The sequence below is a fragment of the Glossina fuscipes genome, unplaced genomic scaffold (assembly GCF_014805625.2).
Source record: "Glossina fuscipes isolate IAEA_lab_2018 unplaced genomic scaffold, Yale_Gfus_2 109, whole genome shotgun sequence".
In the NCBI taxonomy this organism is placed as follows: domain Eukaryota; kingdom Metazoa; phylum Arthropoda; class Insecta; order Diptera; family Glossinidae; genus Glossina; species Glossina fuscipes.
The window spans coordinates 1309287-1320694 of record NW_023998452.1 but is presented as its reverse complement, the minus strand read 5'-3'; the positions used below and the strand labels follow the sequence as shown (position 1 = coordinate 1320694).

Genomic DNA, 11408 nt, shown 5'->3' with positions numbered 1-11408 from the left:
CATTTTAGAAGGAAATTAACGGGAATGGTTATTACATGTAAGAGATTTTAAAGTACAATGAAGTAACAGTACATTAAAATATTCAACCTTTATTATTTATTATCTTTCGCATACGAATGCATTTAGCATCGTCCGAGCGATTCGAAATCAGATAATTTTCAATTTGTCTGTACGTCTTTTGTTCCATGTTCAACGTACAGATTGCAATTTTGGAGATATATCGGGACACCGACATGTTTTAATCGGACAATTTTTGCGACCATTTCCCGCATAGCGCCTTATTTTGAAAAGCCATTACGTGACTACCTGTATGAGGTGGAGGTGGAAAGTGACATAGGTTACTTGATGGTGGCTTGTGAACATATGACTAAGGCCGATCAGGAGTACATACAACTTTTAACTATGGTATATAAAAAAGCATTTCCTTTGATCAGTTTGAGTATTACAAAGCAACTAAAGACTGCACCCATAATCCAACTAAATCGCAACCACTTAACAATATGAAAGAGACATGACTTGAGTAATTTTAAACACAACCATAACAATGCAACAAGACTTGAATTAGCTATAATTACAAGTGTACATGGAACGAATAATAGCATGCGCAACGCCTTACAAGATGGATTAGTCGATTTTTTGCAACTTGAATATAAGCCAAAAAAAAAAAGAGAAAAAATGAGCACGAAACAGGTTTTAAAAGTTTTAAGTATTGGCAGTGACAACCGCAACACTAACAAAACTATCGATGAGTACTATGCACTGACATATAACAGAATATTAAGATAAATTTGTAAATTAGAAAGGTTGTCTAAAAAGTAATAAGCCTTCTGGGAAACGTTGCCACGGTATGAAAACATTTACATATATGCCACTTCCCTTTAGGGATGTTAGCTTACATTTTGAAGCTGCCATCAACTAATAAGTTTAGGACGTTTCCCAACATCTTACGTTTAGTGGTAAAGGTTTCGTTTTCATTTTTTGATTGATTACCATTCGTACAAACAAGTTGTTATCGGTTTTTCAAATAAATGGCTTCACCTTATCTGCTACCTGTTTGTTAAAATTTGGCTTCTTTAAGTGATCTTTAAAGTTTAGGCTGTAGCATAAGACATTGCCACGCTTTTGGGACATTGTCCTTGAGGGCTTTGAATAAGTAGAGTTCTATACCAAGAAGAGAAAGCATTAATTTTCCTGTTTAAGACTAAAACTACCAATGTTTTGCATAAGCCTATTTCTACCAAAATGGATTTTGATCCCCATTTTTTGCAAAGTTGGCTTCTTAATTGATCAAGCAGCACTTGCGCCATATTTCATCTCCACATGTTCATTTTTACGGCTACGGCAATTTGATGAAAATGTGATTAAAATAATGCTATGCCTTTTGGTAAAACTAATTATATGTCGTCGCAAATCGGAAATTAGAACCGTTAGAAAGAAATCGATGACAAATATTTCAAAGTCTTTTCCTACAAATGAAGCTGAGCAAAACATTTTGGACAATAACATGCCTTGTAACCAGCTTTATGAAGATTGAATATTGAAAAAGGATCGAAATAACGTACAGGGTAGTTCTAAGGTTAATTCGAAAAAAGATGTTTCTGATGACAAGATAAGACACAATTCGAAAAAGGGCAGGCTAGCTAACTAGGGCCAGAAATATTAAGATCGATATTTATATCTTACCTGGAATTTGTTGTTAATTAATAATATGTGTATGTCGATGTATACATATATATGCGCCTTGCAAATTAAGTCGTATTAGCCCTTGTGACAGTTAAACAAAAATATAAATGTACTGTGAAAACCCGGAACCTGACCAGCACTCGAACCCTGGCCTCTTGAGTGACGGTCGAGGACACTAACCACTGTACTATCAAAAACTTGAGATTTGGGGTAACAATGAACGCTTTTAAGAAAATTTGAACAATCACGAATATATTCAAGCCATCACTCATCAACTCCGCAAAATGACACATTGTTACGCATAAACTGAAAATCGGCTTCTTCTTCAAACGGCTAAAATTAATATGCATTGATTACTCATCAATTGATTCGTCGTTCAGATCGCATTGTCGGCAACGATTCACGCTTCTGAAGTGAACGCTTTACTGCATTCAAATCTGACTGTCAATTCATTTACATAATGGACTTGCGCTTTGAAAAAGACAACCTACAAAGCAGTTATTGAAGATTTACTTGAAAAAATAATAAATAAATAGAAAGAACATTTTTTAATGGGTTAGAGAATAGTATTCCCTTCTAGGCGATGGCAAAGAAATAGATTGCTTGGCTTAAAGGTTATTGTACACGCGTAAACCTCAAAAGTTTTCTGCAAATGGTTCTCATCAAACAAAGGAATAACAGAGGCCGTAGTTATGGATTTCTGAAAAGACGCTGATGAAGAGGAGGCACTTTTATCCCCAATCCCTCGAAAAGAATGTATCATATTCTAAGTGAGAGCATAGAGTATTTCTCTGCTTAACTCAATTTGTCCCAATGAAGGTCTTCGCTGTTTTTAAATAAATTTTTATATAAAAGACTCGATGGTATGATGATAAGTGACTAAAACTCGACTTTTGCTTTGATCATAACTATCGCGTACTAGTTACTACTTACAACAAATGGTTCGATGCATGATGGCGGAGTATTTTTAAAGCATGCATGCATTGCTTAGAAAAATAATCCCAAGATCCCAGAAATTCTTGATAAGTAGAACAGTTTGACTCTATTTAACCATATGCATAAATCCGCTCATCCATCCGTTACGCGTTGTTGAATTCCATCGAAGAAGCTGGTAAATAATCCTGATTCGCTCGTAAGCAATTTAAACCCACAATAACCAAGCAGCAGTATCGTCTCGAATATAAACATAGGGCTTAAAATGAGGCGTTAGGAGAGTGCAGAGAACACACTGATTGATTGTATTCAAAATGGTTAAAAGTCTAAGTGCAGAGTTCTACTAACTAGAAGTCATAAGGACGCTTTTGAAACTAAGTTGATTATGTAAATTGGTTTTAGAAAGTAGAAAAAAAAGGCGCTACCTCAGGTAGGAAAACCTCCCCGACGGGGAATTGAACCCCGGTCTCCCGCGTGACAGGCGGGGATACTAACCACTATACTATCGAGGATATGAGCTAATTAGCAGCAATTGATGCTTTTTACAAATTTGTTGTAATAACAAAAATATATAATATAACCCTGTAAAACCATCCCCGAAATCGGATAACATGTGAAAATTAAAAAATGTTGTTGTTAACTTTAGATATACTAAATGGCCGGTCTTCATTCTCCGGCTCTATTTTAGCGATTATCGCAATTTGCAGTTTTTAGAAAATTTTAACACAAACAAAATACTTAAGCCATCGGACAAATCTTCCCTTATCTTCTTGTCCATTCAAGGTGTACTTCAACCTTGTAAGTGTATGCTTTTTTTACTTATATATACTTATGCCAGGTTTTAGATCAGTATGTATTCTATGTGAATCGAGAGCCCAAAGTCTCTTTTTTTTTTGTCTATTGTCACAGTCCACAGAGCAGGGCTGATGGGTGTGTTGATATATACCCGCGGACATTGAAAATCTATTGCGAAGGATAGAACAATTTTTGATCAGTGAGATTTGGGAGCAGCTATAGACTGGCTAAGGGATTTCTTCGAGCTTTGGAAAAATTTGTGACACGATCCTCGATCCCAATGCAGGATTTTTTCATCCTTCTAATTTCTGTTGTTCTGCTTCTGTTGTCCTTTTTTACCGATAATCTCATTGCACCACTCCATACTTAAACTAATTAAATATCTTTATTTGGCCCTTGTGTTATAAGGCACAGTTCAGTTAAGCATTTTGAATGCAAGGGTCCGCGTTGAACTCTTGCCTTTATGTTTGCGCAGAGTCCCATCCAGAAAATGGTTGCTTAGTTAGACAGCTTTAAACGATCACTTCTTTATCAGCACATCCCGAAATTCTTGCTTCGGAAGAAATATAGTAAAAATATGTGGATTGCAATAAATTGTTTTTTCATAGAAAAACCTGTCGTGGTTTGCCTTTACATCTGGTATATTAGCCAGAAGAATTAAGCTTAATTTACCTTTTAATCATAATAACAATGGATATCAGAAGATACTAAGCTTAAGAAGAGAAATGAGAGAAAGAATTTCTTATGTTCTAATGTAATTCGTAAATTTGTGCACGAATTGGAAATGTTATCTTACCGCTTAAGGAAACTTGCTATATGTTAAGTAAGTTGCTTTTCATTTTATTAACTACTTGTTTTGTTTTTTTATTTATACAACGCATGGAAACGGCGAAATTGGTGAGGGTATATACTGATTGCAACTTTTAGTCGAAACCTTTTTATACACAATATTTTCGCAAAATGGCTTTCGGCCGTGCATTTACTGAGAGCTTTTCGTTGCAGTCATTTCGTCTGCTTTTAAGTGAGTAAGAAACACGATTATTCTTTTAAGCGGGCAACACCCATTCCATGTTGCATTCTTCATATTAATCGTAAACGCAGCCTAGTTACAATCGATCTATCATTAACATTCTAAATATTTTACATCATCATCATCGTTTCATTTGGTTAAATATAATAAGCGAACAAAGCCATTGTTAGCCATCGCCAGCCATCGCCAGCCATCGTTCATAGAAATATATCACACGTGTAACTGCAACCATTATTTAATTGCATTACGAACTCTATACCCAAAACCCTAAGCCATACAATAAAAAACGTACTTTTTTTGTGGCATTAAATGTTAAGCAACATGACAACAACATTAAAATTTGTTGCTATAACGTAATTGCAAGCATTAATTTATAATGGAAAAGTCGTTATTATAGTAGACGTGGTTTCTTGTGGGCGTTTCTAATAAAACTTCTTGCTCTCTTACCTACGTTAACGAAAAGACGGTGTTGTTGTTGTTGTTATTGGTTTTGTCGATACTGATGATGACGATGATGATGATGATGATGATGATGATGATGATGATGATGATGATGGTAATGGTTAAGGCAGAGATCGCGCAATCTTGAGAGATGAATTACACGTGTTATAAACTGGACAAATGTTGTACGAATGTATGAAAGTATAAATAAATCTCGATACTTGAAAAGATTCCCGCAAACGCTAAAGTTAGAGGAGAAACTGATAAGTTTCAGCGGGCCTAAAAGTACTCTACACCTCTTTCTAAAAGTCATAATCAATCATGGGAAACCATGAATGTTTCAAGACCTTTTTACCCTTTTTCGCTTAAGGCTCCTCTTTCCATCTCTCCCTGCTTGCATCGGTGCATTTCTTTTTTTTTTTTTTTACCAAATTTTCTATTGGTAGCAAAGAAAGTAACGGATTTGTTGTTGTAATGAATAGTAATAGAGTAAAATATGCGAATAAAAAAAAGATCTTACAAACAACTCCTATTGAGATACGAGCGATCTTCATTACAGTCACTAGAGGGCTTTTACTGCTGGTTTCTCTTACATTGTTTTAGAGTTTTTTTCGTTATATTTTTCAACGATTTATCGCTTTACATATAACATACATACACTTTGAATTTACTTAGCATGACGACGATATTAACGACTACGCTGACGCTTATGATGATGGCGATGATGATGTTGATGGTGATGGTGTTCGCGCCGTGTTGTTTGTGGCTATAAAAAAAAACACTCTTGTCTTTTATGATGTACTAAACGCTTTGGCTTTCATTTGCCAAAATAAACCGATATGTGTGTGTATGTGTGTAGATATAAAAAAATAATGTATGTGCGTATACACAAGCATTATTGCATATCCCCATATATACAGTGTATAACGAAATATTTGCAAATTTCTTCACCAAGACAAATAATAGATTTTTGGTCTTTAAAAGGATGTGTTGGGAACTTCCTAAAATGCCCGGTTTGTCCTTATTCCTTTGAAGTAAGCAGTGTTTATAATTGTTTCATCAACGACGGATTTGTAAGAAAATTAAGAAAAAAGCATTTTGATGATGTGCACCTACCTACCTACCCACCTATAAGGAATAAAAAATTTAAAAAAGAAAATGTAAAAATTATTCAAAATTAGTCATGTAAAAGTTTACAAAAACTAGTTCAAATCGAATTCTTTTACTCAAAAATGCGTCATATTTGTGTATTCGTTTAATGTATGGAGAAATGCCGGGGTTATGCTCTTCAAGACATGTACGTATAAAGTCTTAACTACCCGTTGTGAAATCGCTTAACTGGCGATCCTTCATCATGGCATCGCCCATGGCCATATCATTCCATTCATTAGTAAGAGTAAACAATGTAAGAGTATACAACTTGTAGCGAAGTTATTGAAAGGTTTTTGTCACTAGATAGCGGTTGATCGGATATCGTCCAATACTAATCAATTTGCGTCATGCCGATGAATATTTCAAAGTTTTCAGATTACGATTCATCTGAAAAATTATATTATTGCGGAAATGGGCGAAATGTCTAAAGATATTCGTAATCTTTTACAATCTTACTAGGAAAGAAGCAAACACACTACGCAACCCATCGAAATAATTTAGACTCTTCACCGTCAAGATGTTTTGTTGAGGGTTTCAAATATAATTAGTTTCCTCGTAGTTCCCCGTTTTGAAAATTTCCATGTCAAAGATGCATCTTGCACAACAAGTCTACATTGCTAACGAAATAAATATTGATTACAAAACTATATTAAACCATTTGTGTAATGTTGGATGTACACATTGTCCACGAATTATGGATAAAGTACGAGAAAATTGTTGGCGAATCATCGCAAGGTCAGGATTGATGTTCCATTAAGTTATGTGCATCGATTGGAATTGAATTGTATATTATTAGTTGTTCGAACCTTGTCGAACGACTTATTCCAATCCGCAGAGTCAATAATTACGCAGATTCCAGCAAGCTATTCAAATAATTAGGTAATTGAACGATAGAAAGGGTGTTGTTCTCCAATCATGATAAGGTCAAGTCATACATATCTTCGATGACCCAATAAATTTTGAGATTTTTTGCTTCGTCCGACTATCTTTCGTTTGCATTGGTGCGAAAGCTGATTTCAAAAATTAGTTGTGTAAGCTTTTCTCCCTTCTACAGTGATTGCATAATGATGCTTTTATCATAAATATATCAGAAGGTTTCAGATGATGACTGCAGAATATGTCGATATATCGCTGAGAATATTGAAATTCTGTGGGGAAAGGTAATAAAAATTTTGTGAACGGAAAAATGTAATCTAGACTCTGTTATTAATTAGTGATGTACACATACACACAACCGTTAAAAAAACAACGACATGAATGCCAAAGGCAACTTCCCAATGCGTAGTGGAACATCGGTGCCCCGGTTGACATTCAGATACACTAATGCTATCGACGATTTGGATAGCTAATAATTAATTAATTGTTAAGAAAATTTCGAAAGCAAGGAGAGAAGATTTCATCCAAGAAAAGTTTTCTGCCCTAAGACACTTTCAAACTAATATCTGGGAATTACAAAGTTTGTTTATTTTATATGGATCAGTTCGCAGGTTTAATTCCTCCTGCCAACGGCTTTATAAATATGTACTTCTGTAAAACCTGAGATCATTATATCAAAAAGTTTTTTTTAATATTTTTAATATATATATATGCGCATAGACCTACATATATATATATATAAAAATACCGGCTGCAGTCAAGAAACAATTAATAAATTTTGCCTTTTTTTTTTAAATTTAACACAACAGAACCCAGACAAAAAAGTCACTCGGAATAGTCATACGAAATACGATTCCTATATTAAGTGGATGGACCGTTGGCAAATTTTGGTGCTGCCAAATTACACGAAAGATATTACTTCACTATATATACTGTATATTTGTGTATCGTATACGCCATCAACGTGTAGGCTTCACCAAGAACACGACTAGCGTGTAATATTAAAAGTTCAAAAAGGTGAAAAGAAAACGAAGGGAGAGATACAAAAAAAGGATGACACGTCTCAAACGTAACAAAGATCTTTCTTTCTTGTTACATCCTATACTAATTGCGGTACAAAAGTATATTAAGCTCGCCCGGATGTGTACAATCTTTCGTTATTCTAATCGAATTAAAATCACTTCCGCATCGACCTAAGCTGCTCGTCTGTCCATCTATACGTCTTGTACTCTACCTGTCAACTTGCAAGCCGCAATTTTTGAGATATATTAATGCGAGTCGTTACACTGACGTGTTTTTGTCTTAAGGACGAAGGCTGTTGAAAATGTTTCGGATCCGACAATTTTTCGGCCCACTTCCCATATAGCGCCTTAATTTGAGAAGTCGTTATGTGAACAACTTCATTAAGTAAGCTGGCGTAGAGTAATTAATGATGGGCTGTGGCCCACTCTAATGCTCTTACTTGTATTTTTTCAGACTAAATTGCTAAGCTAAAGACCGAATTTAAGTTGTGCGTTAACGTAAGCTCGTAAACTTTTAATTTTATTCTTAATAATATTTTGCAATTTATAGAAGCAAAAAGTAACAAGCGGAAAAATTTCAATTATTTTGCCCGCAAGTGCGTGCGTGTATGATTTCCTCGGCTGCATCGGTTAAGATGTATTAATGCGTTTTTCGATATTTATTAAGAAGCTTTTAAATGCTTCTAGAAGCATGAAAATAAATATACATTCCCTTTTTCTATCTTTCTCTCTCTATCTCTCTCTATATTTCTCTCCCCCTCTCTCTCTCTCTCTCTTGTGTTATTAAATTGACCAAATTCCAAATTTTTTATAAAATGGTTTTTGTAGTATTTTCACCACCACCACTGCTTGTATTTTCGTTTGTGTTTGTGTAAATGTGATATATTTTTACTTTTCGTATGAAATATATAAGTTTGTGTGTTATGTGTGTATATGTTTGCAGCATAATGTTACATTCAGCAACAATAAAACACTTCGCAATAACCTTTTGCACCGTAAGGCCATAAAATAAGTAAAGTGAAAATACAATGAATAAATTTTCCTAAAAAATATAAAATATTTTAAAAGGAAGAAAGCTTTATGCGGCTAAGATGGATCCGCGTTTATTTGAAAAGGATAATGAAATTTTGCAATAAAAAAAAAAAAAGGCACTGAAAGATGCCAATATTTGACAAATGACAAAACATTTTGATATTTTTGAGAATAGCAACGAAACAGAACGTCTAAGTGATTTTAGCAGAATGTTCGATGTTGGCTGTTGAGGAGGAGCTTAAGTAATTTCACTGTTTGAGAATTGGCAAACGTAATGATTAACTTATTATATTTTTCTATTGTATTGCGCGATTGGTAATGCCAGCGGTGGTTGGTGGTTAATGTGGGTACCGGAAGGGGGGAATGGATACCAAACACCAGCACCGTTTCTATTTGCTGCCATTGACGGTACTTCTGCTCGAGCATTGTACATACATAAATAATGGCCATAAATTGGCAATGGCTAAAAATTCAGTATTTATAGCCAAATGATAAAAATAAGATTTATTAACGTTTGTATTTTTGTACAGTCAACCAAACAGTCAGTTCACCATTTAGCCTACAAGCTAGTCGTGTTCGCTTTTCTGCTTAATATCAACGATTAGTTTGTTGGATAGAATACAAGTTTAGTAAATGTAATGTTCAATTGTTGTTGCTGTTGTTGTTTCCCTTTTCATTTTTTTTTTTCGTTTATTCTAAGTACTCTCCACTGAGAATTATTTGTAAATTTCACCTGTGGGACGACGCATCCATCATCATAGGAAATCTATGAATCAATTTGCAACTCACCTCTTTAAGCACTAAGAACCAAAGTTACGTAATTGCGAAAAGCCTCATTCAACTTTGATGTCGCCAAAATTGTTTTCTGTTGGCTCTGCAAGAGCACAAAATGTACATTTTGTATAAACGGGGTGTTGATAAATCGCAGAGTCTTGCTTGTCCATAGTCCATTCATTTGTCCTCGTTACTTTGCAAGTGTTTCAGCGATGCTACGTAACTGTTCAGAAAGCTATTCATGGCTTCGCATTTTCAACTTCGTATGAATAAAATTGGATCCTGTCGGCGGTGCTTGATTGCAACCTTTTCGTACGCTGTACAGGGACAGGGTAAAGTTAAGAGGAATACCGCATTATCGTCTATGAAGCTTCACTAATTTGGTGAACGTTAGAATCGCGTAGGTCATTAGAATTTATGTATTTCAGTAACGTATCCTAGATCTCCTTTAGTTAATAGGAGCGATTTTCAATTTAATAAAGGTTATTTATAAGCGAAGTGCACGCGTTTTGCTAACTTATCGGGCTAAGCTAAAATCGGAGAGTAAGTTATATTAGTTTGGGGAAAAAGAAATCCATTATTTTTTCGGTAGATGGCTGCACTGATAGATTTCTCGTAAAGTATCGATCAAACAACTTCGTATTTATGCTCGTTGGAAAGGTGACATTTCGCAGTAAAAAAAATTCTATTGCTGTTTTTTGTTTAATATATTATTTCAAGCCAATTTTGAATGCCTGGATGACCTGGCAAGCTAACCTCACCGCAAAGCGAGAAGATAAACAAAATTCTCCCAACGGAGGAACTTTCAAACTTTACAATACTGACTATAAGTTTATATGGTTGTCTAGGAGAAACATTTCATCGAAATAGCTTTGCCTCGAATATTTGGACAGAATCTTTTTCAAATAGACAGAGATATGGCAGTGTTTCAAAATCAAAAAGTTAACGTATAAGGCAATCATTAATATGATCAAAAGCGTTTTAGCTGAAGTACAGTGTCTTCACAACTGAAGACAGTCTGTCGAGGCTATTCATAATTCTTAATCTTCATTTCCTTTTTTTTTTTTTGAGATATTTCTTCGCGAACATGTGTAATTAATCATCAAAAGTAAATTAAAAAACCGCAAAGCTAACATGCTATGTGAGCGTAATATACTATCACAAAATTGGCATATGGACAATCAATTACTGCTCGGAAATTGTCGAACTAAAACTTATATGAACTTAATGCGATAATCAAACGTATTTGTTGAGGAAGTACAAGAATTCTTTTTAAAGTCTTACTTTTACCACTTGTTTACCAAATTTACTTCCACTCTTTGCTTATCAATATGGTAAATTTGACAGTTTGGAAGGTGATTCTAAGTGAAAATTCTATTCATCTATGGCCGAATCTTCTATATCCATCGCCTTTAACTTCAAAAAAGATAAAAAGAAATGTGAAGAATGAAATTTCGATAGTCTGCAATATTTTGGAGGCGCATGGTCTCACCGACCATCGATTTTTATAAAGACACTGCGAAATCACTCGAAGAATAGACATGGAAATTTCCAAAGGTACATGTGGTATAATTTATGAGTAATGAGCGAAAATCCAATTTTTTGCTCGTGAAAACAGCGGCTTGTGTTACACTTAACTGCATCCCTTGAACGATTTGGCGTATTTTTAA

At 34.7% G+C, this 11408-nt stretch overlaps 1 non-coding gene across 1 annotated transcript; it reads right to left on the bottom strand.

Moving 5' to 3' along the window:
• Window positions 1-3056: 3056 nt before the first annotated feature.
• Window positions 3057-3128, bottom strand: Trnad-guc. The gene has a single exon. It is a non-coding gene; the product is annotated as a tRNA-Asp (tRNA).
• Between the last annotated feature and the right edge of the window lie 8280 nt (window positions 3129-11408).